The following is a 13,837-nucleotide window of genomic DNA, read 5'->3' on the forward strand; positions in this document are numbered from 1 at the left end:
CAGGTAATACAGGTAATAATACAGGTAATAATACAGGTAATAATACAGGTAATAGTACAGGTAACACAGGTAATACAGATGATACAGGTAATACAGGTAATAATACAGGTAATAATACAGGTAATAGTACAGGTAACACAGGTAATACAGATGATACAGGTAATACAGGTAATAATACAGGTAATAACACAGGTAATAATACAGGTAATAATACAGGTAATAATACAGGTGATACAGGGAGTTCCCAGCAGGGGGCAGTGTTGCACCAGGACTTGATGTGGCCCCACAGGGGGAGGAGTGGGAGGGGCCACTGTACAGAACACACAGGTTCCCCCCGATGTTTTGGCACCAGGTTGTGTTTGTATCACAGAGAGGGACAGATGAGAGTTGTAGTTGCACAACAGAGAGACAGTTGCAGGGGATTAACTTGTGCCCCCCCCCCCCCGGAATCTTCCTGACATATTAACACTTTGTTCTCCATCACATTTGATCCAAGAGACATTTCCACTGATTTATTGAGCCCCACCCTTGAATTTCTGCCCCAGTGCCCCCCCACATTAACCCTGTATAGTTATTTACAGTGGTGTGAAAAACTATTTGCCCCCTTCCTGATTTCTTATTCTTTTGCATGTTTGTCACACTTAAATGTTTCTGCTCATCAAAAACCATTAACTATTAGTCAAAGATAACATAATTGAACACAAAATGCCGTTTTTAAATGAAGGTTTACGTTATTAAGGGAGAAAAAAAACTCCAAATCTACATGGGCCTGTGTGAAAAAGTGCCCCCCTTGTTAAAAAATAACGTAACTGTGGTTTATCACACCTGAGTTCAATTTCAAAGGTTATAAAGCCATTTCTAAAGCTTTGGGACTCCAGCGAACCACAGTGAGAGCCATTATCCACAAATGGCAAAAACATGGAACAGTGGTGAACCTTCCCGGCCGGCCGACCAAAATGACCCCAAGAGCGCAGAGACAACTCATCCGAGAGGCCACAAAAGACCCCAGGACAACATCTAAAGAACTGCAGGCCTCACTTGCCTCAATTAAGGTCAGTGTTCACGACTCCACCATAAGAAAGAGACTGGGCAAAAACGGCCTGCATGGCACATTTCCAAGGCGCAAACCACTTTTAAGCAAAAAGAACATTAAGGCTCGTCTCAATTTTGCTAAAAAACATCTCAATGATTGCCAAGACTTTTGGGAAAATACCTTGTGGACCGACGAGACAAAAGTTGAACTTTTTGGAAGGTGCGCGTCCCGTTACATCTGGCGTAAAAGTAACACAGCATTTCAGAAAAAGAACATCATACCAACAGTAAAATATGGTGGTGGTAGTGTGATGGTCTGGGCTTGTTTTGCTGCTTCAGGACCTGGAAGACTTGCTGTGATAGATGGAACCATGAATTCTACTGTCTACCAAAAAATCCTGAAGGAGAATGTCCGGCCATCTGTTCGTCAACTCAAGCTGAAGCGATCTTGGTGCTGCAGCAGGACAATGACCCAAAACACACCAGCAAATCCACCTCTGAATGGCTGAAGAAAAACAAAATGAAGACTTTGGAGTGGCCTAGTCAAAGTCCTGACCTGAATCCTATTGAGATGTTGTGGCATGAACTTAAAAAGGCGGTTCATGCTAGAAAACCCTCAAATAAAGCTGAATTACAACAATTCTGCAAAGATGAGTGGGCCAAAATTCCCCCAGAGCGCTGTAAAAGACTCGTTGCAAGTTATCGCAAACGCTTGATTGCAGTTATTGCTGCTAAGGGTGGCCCAACCAGTTATTAGGTTCTGGGGGCAATTACTTTTTCACACAGGTTTGGATTTCTTTTCTCCCTAAATAATAAAAACCCTCATTTAAAAACTGCATTTTGTGTTTACTTGTGTTATCTTTGACTAATAGTTAAATGTGTTTGATGATCAGAAACATGTTGTGTGACAAACATGCAAAAGAATAAGAAATCAGGAAGGGGGCAAATAGTTTTTCACACCACTGTATAATGAGTGTCCCCCCCCCCAAAGTACATTTGTGGGGCTATAGAAATAAAGCCCTGGGGTTATGCCCCATTGGTCAGTCACATGGTATAAAATCAGCAGGTTCCCCCAGTCAGCTCCAGCCCCCCCTTTATACCAGACTCATAGTGAATGTCAATTACTCACATGCTGCAGACTGCACTGCTATCTGTTCTGCCTGTCAGTGAATGTAGGTGAGGGGGAGCCTTTGTGGGGGGACAGGGTGTAACTGGGGCTGAGAGATAAGTGAGAGATAAGTGAGAGATAAGTGGGTGCAGGGAGTGCCGGGAGTGAAAGAGCAAATCATTAGCAAATACTCCCAGTTCCATTGTCTCACTGATATCCCAGTATCGCCCCCCCCCCGGGGGAATGTTCCTATCGGGGGGGGGCACATTGAATAGAAATGTTTCTGAGTGACGGGACTTGTCATGTGCTCCACTAACTTGTCCTGTCCTGGGGCCAATCAACACAAAAGGGCCACTCCTGGGGCTTCTGCTCCACTTCTTCTACATTAGACTGAGAGATAAAGGGCAAGTTGAGCCTCTCATTATTGGCCTGTGGGGAGGGGATGAGATGATGCCCCAGTGCCAGTGAAGAGTTGGGGGGGAGGGGCAGAATCAGAGAATGTCCTGGGCTCCTGCAGGAGTGTAAGGGTTAAGCACATAGAGACTCCGTGTGGGGTACCAGGAGTGTAAGGGTTAAGCACATAGAGACTCCGTGTGGGGTACCAGGAGTGTAAGGGTTAAGCACATAGAGACTCCGTGTGGGGTACCAGGAGTGTAAGGGTTAAGCACATAGAGACTCCGTGTGGGGTACCAGGAGTGTAAGGGTTAAGCACATAGAGACTCAGTGTGGGGTACCAGGAGTGTAAGGGTTAAGCACATAGAGACTCCGTGTGGGGTACCAGGAGTGTAAGGGTTAAGCACATAGAGACTCCGTGTGGGGTACCAGGAGTGTAAGGGTTAAGCACATAGAGACTCCGTGTGGGGGTACCAGGAGTGTAAGGGTTAAGCACATAGAGACTCCGTGTGGGGTACCAGGAGTGTAAGGGTTAAGCACATAGAGACTCCGTGTGGGGTCGGAGTGTAGGGTACCAGGAGTGGTAAGGGTTAAGCACATAGAGACTCCGTGTGGGGTACCAGGAGTGTAAGGGTTAAGCACATAGAAGACTCCAGTGTGGGGTACCAGGAGTGTAAGGGTTAAGCACATAGAGACTCCGTGTGGGGTACCAGGAGTGTAAGGGTTAAGCACATAGAGACTCCGTGGGGTACCAGGGTGTAGGGTTAAGCACATGGACTCAGTGTGGGGGTACCAGGAGTGTAAGGGTTAAGCACATAGAGACTTCCGTGTGGGGTACCAGGAGTGTAAGGGTTAAGCACATAGAGACTCAGTGTGGGGTACCAGGAGTGTAAGGGTTAAGCACATAGAGACTCAGTGTGGGTACCAGGAGTGTAAGGGTTAAGCACATAGAGACTCCGTGTGGGGTCCCAGGAGTGTAAGGGTTAAGCACATAGAGACTCCGTGTGGGGTACCAGGAGTGTAAGGGTTAAGCACATAGAGACTCCGTGTGGGGTACCAGGAGTGGTAAGGGTTAAGCACATAGAGACTCCGTGTGGGGTACCAGGAGTGTAAGGGTTAAGCAATAGAGACTCCGTGTGGGGTACCAGGAGTGTAAGGGTTAAGCACATAGAGACTCCGTGTGGGGTACCAGGAGTGTAAGGGTTAAGCACATAGAGACTCAGTGTGGGGTACCAGGAGTGTAAGGGTTAAGCACATAGAGACTCCGTGTGGGGTACCAGGAGTGTAAGGGTTAAGCACATAGAGACTCCGTGTGGGGTACCAGGAGTGTAAGGGTTAAGCACATAGAGACTCAGTGTGGGGTACCAGGAGTGTAAGGGTTAAGCACATAGAGACTCAGTGTGGGGTACCAGGAGTGTAAGGGTTAGCACATAGAGACTCCGTGTGGGGTACAGGAGTGTAAGGGTTAAGCACATAGAGACTCGCGTGTGGGGTACCAGGAGTGTAAGGGTTAGCACATAGAGACTCCGTGTGGGGTACCAGGAGTGTAAGGGTTAAGCACATAGAGACTCCGTGTGGGGTACCAGGAGTGTAAGGGTTAAGCACATAGAGACTCCGTGTGGGGTCCGGGGGGTACCAGGAGTTGTAAGGGTTAAGCACATAGAGACTCAGTGTGGGGTACCAGGAGTGTAAGGGTTAAGCACATAGAGACTCCGTGTGGGGTACCAGGAGTGTAAGGGTTAAGCACATAGAGACTCCGTGTGGGGTACCAGGAGTGTAAGGGTTAAGCACATAGAGACTCCGTGTGGGGTACCAGGAGTGTAAGGGTTAAGCACATAGAGACTCCGTGTGGGGTACCAGGAGTGTAAGGGTTAAGCACATAGAGACTCCGTGTGGGGTACCAGGAGTGTAAGGGTTAAGCACATAGAGACTCAGTGTGGGGTACCAGGAGTGTAAGGGTTAAGCACATAGAGACTCCGTGTGGGGTACCAGGAGTGTAAGGGTTAAGTCTGGGCAGAGAGGAGGCAGTTTGTTAAATTCAGGGCACAACTCAATGTTCCCAAAATTTCTGTAACAAAGTCACATGACCCTCAGTTCCCCTGATCCCTCCCCTATATTATTGTCCTGGTGTTGGGGTGCAGGGGAGAGATTTGGGGGGCACAGGCAGAATAATTGGGGGAATGTATGAGAGTCCAACAGGTGAGAGACAGACACATGGGGGTGAGAATAGAGAATGGGGGTGACATGATGGAGGTGAGATTAGGGGTGTAACTCTGTGGCCCCCCACCCAGTATGACCCCCACCCTTGTGTCCCCCATTCCACACCCTCAGCTGGAGAGGGGGGTTGTATATTACACAGGAGGCAGAGCCCCTGGTTACTGGGGCAACAGAGAGGATTGAGATGGGGGAGGGGAGTCAGAGGGTAGATATGGGGGGGGCAGTACATCCCAAATGAACCAAAATAACAAATCACTATCCAGGTGTTTGGGGAGAATTTAAAGGTGAAACAAACCTGAGAAAGTCATTTTGCTGCACTGGGGTAGAGGGGAGATATGGGGGGTACAATTACGTGTATATTACAGTCACCGTCCCATCAGCTGTTTTATATGGACAGACCCATGTGACATTAGGTACTGGGAGCACAATTATCCCCTCCCCCCACAGGGGCAGATTGGGGGGTAACGTATAAACACGAGGGGTATTTGGGCCTCAGCAGAAGGGGGAGGTGACATTTATAAACGTGATACTAAATATTCCCAGTCATTTCCAGTACACAGAGGCCCAATACAAAGTGCCAGTCTATATTCCATAATGTATATTATTTATAATATATAATTCATGTGATTTAGTTGTATAATCACATTTACTTTACAGTGCTACACAATATGTTGGTGCTATATAAATACATGTTAATAACAATAATAATAATAATATATGAGCCCAGACTGACAGTTGCACCAGCCAATCAGTGGCAGATACAGAGACAGGTAAGTGCAGGGACATTGCTATTCCCAGAGCTGCCAGCAGGGGGAGCTGCATGACTGGACCATACCATGTGCTGTTGGGTTACTGAGTAACAGAATTAACAACAATTTCATGACCATGGGGCAATAACGTGAATTCCAGGAGTGCAGTGATCCGCCCCAGTCTCACACTATCAATAACCCCCAGCTCATTAACCCCTCGACTGCACCCAACCAGCTCCACTCACTCCCTGTCACCTTCGGAGTCACCTTCATATTCCTACTGGGAGAATGGACCAAGGAATGAGGGGAACAGTCCATCGAATAGCAATGGGGGTAACATTCCAGGAACAGGCCATGTATCCAGTTATGGGGGGGGGGTCTGTCCATTTACCCAGGGATAGTGAGGAACAGCCCATTCAGCTGGCAGTGGGGGGAACAGTCCATGGGATAACAATGGGGGTACACAAGCCCTGCACCCAGTGATGGGGGAGACTGACAAGGTTGGGGTTGTTTTCTCTGGGGGAAAAAAGGCGCTTGTGAGGGGACATGATTAGACTTTACAAGTACATTAGAGGACATTATAGACAAATAGCAGGGGACCTTTTTACCCATAAAGAGAATGACGTACCAGAGGCCTCCCCTTCAGACTAGAGGAAAAGAAGTTTCATTTAAAGGAACAGAGTAGGGGGATATATATATATACACACACACATACATTCTCCCAATGTGACCCCCAAAACTCATATTTCACCCTCCTGCACATGACCACACCCATTACCTGCCCAGGCCACGCCCATCACCTGCCCAGGCCACGCCCTGTTGCATCCAAACTCAGCCCATTCCCGTGCAATTCCTGTCCCTAGAGGCTGTAGGAATAACACAAACTAAATGCTCAGATTTCACAGGGTGCAGGGAGTTACAAGAACAAGGACATCTGGGTACATTGGCTAACCCCTGATTTAAGATGAATTTTGAGAACTCCTCCCCTCTCACTGCTTAGAGCCATCAGATCCAGTCCATTCCCTTTCAGTTTTGTCTCCTTATTATTGGGGTTCCAGGACTGGTACAGTCGCCCCCTACAGGCACTTCTGCTCTGACCTATTACATAGAAGAAAGGGAAGTTGGGTGTTTGCAGGCTGCCATATTGTGCCCTAGCCACACCCCTTCAGTGATACCCACCCCTTTTCCACATTAGCCACACCCACAGTGCACAGTGAAGCCCAAGTGAGGCAGGTGATAACAAAGTGTATTGTGGGACGTCAGTTAGTGCTGATATTGTGATTAGTGGCCCCGTGTGGCCCCTGAGGCACCAGACATACAGGATGGAGCTGAGTGTAATAATATCAGCACAAACACATCATTATCCTCACTGCCCACAGCTTGGAAATGTCTCCTCTTGTCTCTCATCACATGATATCTCACTGATCCAATCAGAGGCCGGGGAATGGGAAATGTAATTAATCTGTAATCACCTTCTCATCCCGCCAGGAATGTCTGACCTTCATCCGGGGGAGCGAGGGCAACACAAGGGCAGTGCCCAGACATTGGCACAATACTCACCCCCAGCACTTACTATACCCGCATTATACTCACCCCCAATTTGTATTCCTACACGGAACCATTCTCAGCCTGTCCTGTCATACTCACTGTAAGGGAGTGAGTGCTCAGTGTAGGGTGAGTGAGACACCAGGGAGTGAGCGTTGGGTTTAGGGTGAGTGAGAGACACCAGGGAGTGAGCGTTGGGTTTAGGGTGAGTGAGAGACACCAGGGAGTGAGCGTTGGGTTTAGGGTGAGTGAGAGACACCAGGGAGTGAGTGCTCAGTGTAGGGCGAGTGAGAGACACCAGGGAGTGAGTGCTCAGTGTAGGGTGAGTGAGAGACACCAGGGAGTGAGTGCTCAGTGTAGGGTGAGTGAGAGACACCAGGGAGTGAGTGCTCAGTGTAGGGCGAGTGAGAGACACCAGGGAGTGAGTGCTCAGTGTAGGGTGAGTGAGAGACACCAGGGAGTGAGTGCTCAGTGTAGGGTGAGTGAGAGACACCAGGGAGTGAGTGCTCAGTGTAGGGCGAGTGAGAGACACCAGGGAGTGAGTGCTCAGTGTAGGGTGAGTGAGAGACACCAGGGAGTGAGTGCTCAGTGTAGGGTGAGTGAGAGACACCAGGGAGTGAGTGCTCAGTGTAGGGTGAGTGAGAGACAGCAGGGAGTGAGTGCTGGGGGTAGGTGAGAGACAAAGCACAGGAAGTGAGTGCTGGGTGTAGGGTGAGTGAAAGAAAGCAGAGGAAGGGAGTGCTGGGGGTAGAGTGAGTGGGAGACACCAGGGAGTGAGTGAGAGACAGAGCAGAGTGAGTGCAGAGACAGGGATTATTAATTATTATTAATTGTTATTATTGCAGACAAGGCACAGCTGTGCTTAATCTTCTGATCCCACAGGTAAAACACAGAGACATCAGTGGGTGTCATTTCAGACCCCCCAAGAGGCACATACACCCCAAATAATCCATAAGGATTTTATCTGCAGAGATTTTAGGGTGGCACCCACTCCTTCTACAGGGGGATTTACTGACTGAGGAACCCACAGGTACAACATGTAGAAGAGAAGGGGGGTGCAGACCCTCACAGTGATTTAGTCTAATGCCCCCCCATCTCTATAAAGGGAATGGAGCATGAAGCCCTCCCACTAGATCACTCTGTATTTCATTCTAATCCACCCCCCCAATATAAATGGTATGGTCCATTGATTTGGATTGGGCAAAGTAATAGTGTTACTCCTGTAAGAGGACTATGGAGATTGTCAATCATCCAGGTCACGGCACATCTAATAGAAGTAATTCTAAAATAAACAAGTGGACTTGCTGAGTAATCAATGAAGACGTTTCACTACTTCTAGGAGCAGTTTCTTCAGTACAACTGACTGGTGTGGGAAGTTCATATAAACTCTTCCACTAATCCAATCACAATGGCACATTGTAACTCTTCAGAGAGGTGAAGAAATTCACAGAGGTGGAGTCACATGACACATTGGATAATCCTATCACAGTAACTACACACAATCTACACCTCTGTGATTGGATTAGTGGAAGAGTTAAAGGAAAACTATACCACCCCAAACAATGTAGGTCTCTATAAAAAGATATTGCATAAAACAGCTCATATGTAAAATCCTGCTTCATGTAAATAAACCATTTTCATAATAATATACTTTTCTAGTAGTATGTGCCATTGGGTAATCATAAATAGAAACTTGCCCTTTTAAAAAATAAGGGCCGCCCCCTGGGATCGTAGTATTCACTGTACTCACAAACATACCAACAAACCATACATGTAAGGTCACATGAGCCAATTAACAGACAGATTTGTGTCTTTTGCTTCAACACTTCTTCCTGTTACAGTTAGAGCTGCAGTATTTCTGGTCAGGTGATCTCTTCCTGTTACAGTTAGAGCTGCAGTATTTCTGGTCAGGTGATCTCCTCCTGTTACAGTTAGAGCTGCAGTATTTCTGGTCAGGTGATCTCTTCCTGTTACAGTTAGAGCTGCAGTATTTCTGGTCAGGTGATCTCTTCCTGTTACAGTTAGAGCTGCAGTATTTCTGGTCAGATGATCTCTTCCTGTTACAGTTAGAGCTGCAGTATTTCTGGTCAGGTGATCTCTTCCTGTTACAGTTAGAGCTGCAGTATTTCTGGTCAGATGATCTCTTCCTGTTACAGTTAGAGCTGCAGTATTTCTGGTCAGGTGATCTCTTCCTGTTACTGTTAGAGCTGCAGTATTTCTGGTCAGGTGATCTCTTCCTGTTACAGTTAGAGCTGCAGTATTTCTGGTCAGGTGATCTCTTCCTGTTACAGTTAGAGAAGCAGTATTTCTGGTCAGGTGATCTCTTCCTGTTACAGTTAGAGCTGCAGTATTTCTGGTCAGCTGATCTCTGAGTCCAAGAAGACACTGGCACACAGAGGCTAGTAACAGCAGGGTTATACCCTTGCGTGTTTATTTTGCAAACGTGCAACGTTTCGGGGTCAGACAAAGGGGCTGTTACTAGCCTCTGTGTGCCAGTGTCTTCTTGGACTATTTGCTGAGGGGGGTGCCGATCCCTCCTACACCGTGCACCAGGCGTTGAATTGCTGAAGGCCAGGGTTGTGCGAGCGGGCTACACTACATTGCACAGCTGATCTCTGAGGCAGCACACAGACCATCACAAAATGGTGGCTCAAGGCAAGAGATGTAAAAGGGCAAGATTTACTTAAATATATATTCCAGTTTGGTAAGATTCTTTAATATGCTACTTAATATGATATGAACTCTGTTGCTTAGGTGTTCATTTTGGGGGTATAGTTTTCCTTTAATATGCCCAGAACTTCCCACACCAGTCAGTTGTACTGAAGAAGCTGCTCCTAGAAGTAGTGAAATGTCTTCATTGATTACTCAGCAAGTCCAGTTGTTTTAGAATTACTTATATTAGATGTTCCTCCAGTAAATTCCCATCTTCTTCCCTCCCCCAAGGAGAGGCTTAAGAGAGCTCCACCTCAGTATGTTGCCTACAGTATCCTGGCCCCTCCCCCATGCAAAGAAATGTCTGGGCCCCTCCCCCTTACAGACTAAGAAGGGAAGTGTCCTGCCCCCACCTCCCCATGCACAGAAGTGTCCTTGCCCCTCCCCCATGCACAGACTAAGCAGGGAAGTGTCCTGCCCCCACCTCCCCATGCACAGAAGTGTCCTTGCCCCTCCCCCATGCACAGACTAAGCGGTGAATATCCTAGCCCCTCCCCCATACACAGACTAAGCATGGAATTTCCTAGCCCCTCCCCCATACATAGACCAAGAAGGAAGTGTTCTGGCCCCTCCCCCATACACAGACTAAGCAGGGAATTTCTTTTCAACATTTTTATTGGGTTTTCAAAAATATACAGAATTACTTTTACACAGCGTAAATTGAGTATGATTAAACTATTTGAATGCATTTAACGTGCTGTTTCCACTACAAAAATAATACAATTGTGAAAACATGAGGATTATACTTGCCTCAAATAAGACGTAGCAGGGAATTGCCTAGCCCCTCCCCCATACACAGACTAAGAAGGAAGTGTCCTGCCCCCACCTCCCCATGCACAGAAGTGTCCTTGCCCCTCCCCCATGCACAGACTAAGCGGTGAATATCCTTGCCCCTCCCCCATACACAGACTAAGAAGGGAAGTGTCCTGCCCCCACCTCCCCATGCACAGAAGTGTCCTTGCCCCTCCCCCATGCACAGACTAAGCGGTGAATATCCTTGCCCCTCCCCCATACACAGACTAAGCAGGGAATTTCCTAGCCCCTCCCCCATACACAGACTAAGAAGGAAGTGTCCTGCCCCCACCTGCCCATGCACAGAAGTGTCCTTGCCCCTCCCCCATGCACAGACTAAGCGGTGAATATCCTTGCCCCTCCCCCATACACAGACTAAGCATGGAATTTCCTAGCCCCTCCCCCATACACAGACTAAGAAGGAAGTGTCCTGCCCCCACCTGCCCATGCACAGAAGTGTCCTTGCCCCTCCCCCATGCACAGACTAAGCGGTGAATATCCTTGCCCCTCCCCCATACACAGACTAAGCAGGGAATTTCCTAGCCCCTCCCCCATACACAGACTAAGAAGGAAGTGTCCTGCCCCCACCTCCCCATGCACAGAAGTGTCCTTGCCCCTCCCCCATGCACAGACTAAGCGGTGAATATCCTTGCCCCTCCCCCATACACAGACTAAGAAGGAAGTGTTCTGGCCCCTCCCCCGTACACAGACTAAGCAGGGAATTTCCTCCCCCATGCACAGACTAAGCGGTGAATATCCTTGCCCCTCCCCCATACACAGACTAAGAAGGAAGTGTTCTGGCCCCTCCCCCGTACACAGACTAAGCAGGGAATTTCCTAGCCCCTCCCCCATACACAGACTAAGAAGGAAGTGTTCTGGCCCCTCCCCCATACACAGACTAAGCAGGGAAGGGTCCTAGCCCCTCCTTGAAGAGACTGAGGGAGGAGCTCACCTGGTAGAGCTCACCTGTGATACGGGCAGAGCCATTAGTAGCACATTGTATTTGCTGAGTTTATAATGCGTGTGCCACTCCCTATAATGTGTGTGCCCTGGGGTGAAGCAATTGGAGCGTTGGCATTAGGAGAGTGGTGGTGCCATGCTAAATATTACCAGTCATTACGTGGATTGTTCCTGAGTGGGTTATGGATGGGTGGGAACAATGGCAATTGGTTGAGCCTTCTCTCATTCACACTCTGATTGGCCCCAGCTTTTCCCAGTGACAGAGTGTCAGCTCTGTGCCCATTGATTTTCTCTTCCCGTAACAGCTGCACAAATCTTCTCTGAATGGAACGTTTAATTTCTCCCTTGTGATCATGTGACTAACAGCGCTCCCTCCAGGGGCCACATGTTCCAGCCCTGGGTACATCAAGGGGCCACGTGGGACGGTCACAAGATTCAGTAACAAACAAAACCATTCTCTCATGCCCACTCGGGGGCGGAGCTTGGGGCACAGCTATTAGAGTGAAAGCTTTGTTGGCAATCGCTGGGGTTCATCTAAGAGAGGCGCAATGTTCCAGTCTATACCCAGGGCTGTATGTGGGCACTGGCCTTCCTATAACCTACAGCCTGGCACACACACAACCCTTTATAGTAGCCAATGCCCTTTCCTCAATCTGGAGCCACTCTCTCAATAGCAACATGTACCCACAATTCCTCTGTTACATTAAAGGGGACCCGTCACCCAAAACAAATATTCCAAATCCTATTTTATCACATTAGTCAAGCAAAATGAACTTTAAAGGAGAAGGAAAGCTACGGAGGCATTTTATTGGCAATAGATTAGCTGCAATAGTGCAAGCTAGAATGCTATATTTATTCTGTAGAATGTTTTACCATACCTGAGTAAAAAGCTCTAGAAACTCTCTGTTTGTTTAGGATAGCAGCTGCAGTATTAATGTGGTGTGACATCACTTCCTGCCTGAGTCTCTCCCTGCTCTGGGCTCAGATTACAGCAGAGAAGGAAGGGGGAGGGGGAGGGGAAGAGGAGCAAACTGAGCATGCTCACGCCCAGGGCAATGAGGTTTAAGCTGAAGGCAGGAAGTCTGATACAGAAGCCCATGAGTACACAATAGAAGGAAAGAAATGTGCTGTTTGACAGAGGACTCAGAGCAGCATTACTTTGGGGGTTTACTGGTATATTTAGATGGACCTTTTTGATAAAGCTTACTTAGTTTTAACCTTTCCTTCTCCTTTAATTACATTATATAAATTATTTGAATCTTGTTTCTTTCAGTCTGTGAATTCATATTTAAAACAAGCAGACAGGAGCCATTTTGTGGACAGTTATTAAGAGGAGACTTGTATCATCTCAGAATCTTGTTTGTGCACTAGAATGGGGGAGCTGATGTCCATCCCCATGTCCTGGCTACACAATTAAACGGTAGAGAGAACGTGGGAATGTGAGGAGAGAAGTGACACAGGAAGTGCTGAATGGAAAGTGAAAGTAACTGCCCAAGGCATAGAGGAGGGGCAAACAATATTTGATTGACAGACGAGATTTTTAAATGCGCTTATAACAGCTATAAAGATATTGCCTTTCCATTGGCCCCTTTGCCACTCAGAATTGATGACGGTGTACCAGGTATGTATAGGTTTTAAAGCAGACCTGTCACCCAGACATACAAATCTGTATAATAAAAGTCATGAAATCCAAATTTATTTATTTATTTATTTTTTTATTAATGTCTGGGTGACAGGGCTGCTTTAAAACCTATACATACCTGGTACACCGTCGTCAATTCTGAGTGGCAAAGGGGCCAATGGAAAGGCAATATCTACAGGTAATTAAAGGAGAAGCAAAGCTACCAAAGCAGTTTATTGCCAATAGATTAGCCACAATAGTGCAAGTTATAACACTATATATATTCTGCAGAATGTTTTACCATACATGAGTAAACAGCTCTAGAACTCTTGTTTGTTTAGGATAGCAGCTGCCATATTAGCTTGGTGTGACATCACATCCTGCCCAAGTCTCTCCCAGCTCACTCATAGGTCTGGGCTCAGTGGAAGAGGAGTAAACTGAGCATGCTCAAATCCTAGCCCTGGAGGTTTAAGCTGAAAACAGGAAGTCTGATACAGAAGCCCATGAGTACACAATAGAAGGAAAGAAATGTGCTGTTTGACAGAGGACTCAGAGCAGCATTACTTTGAGGGTTTACTGGTGTATTTATATAGACCTTTCTGATAAAGCTTATTTACTTTTAACCTTTCCTTCTGCTTTTAAGTATAGTCTTGTATAGCTGCCCTTTGCCTCGAGCTTTAATAATGGTACCATGTTCTATCTACAGGA

This window comes from Xenopus laevis, chromosome 2L, assembly GCF_017654675.1.
Source record: "Xenopus laevis strain J_2021 chromosome 2L, Xenopus_laevis_v10.1, whole genome shotgun sequence".
NCBI classification, from domain to species: Eukaryota; Metazoa; Chordata; class Amphibia; order Anura; family Pipidae; genus Xenopus; species Xenopus laevis.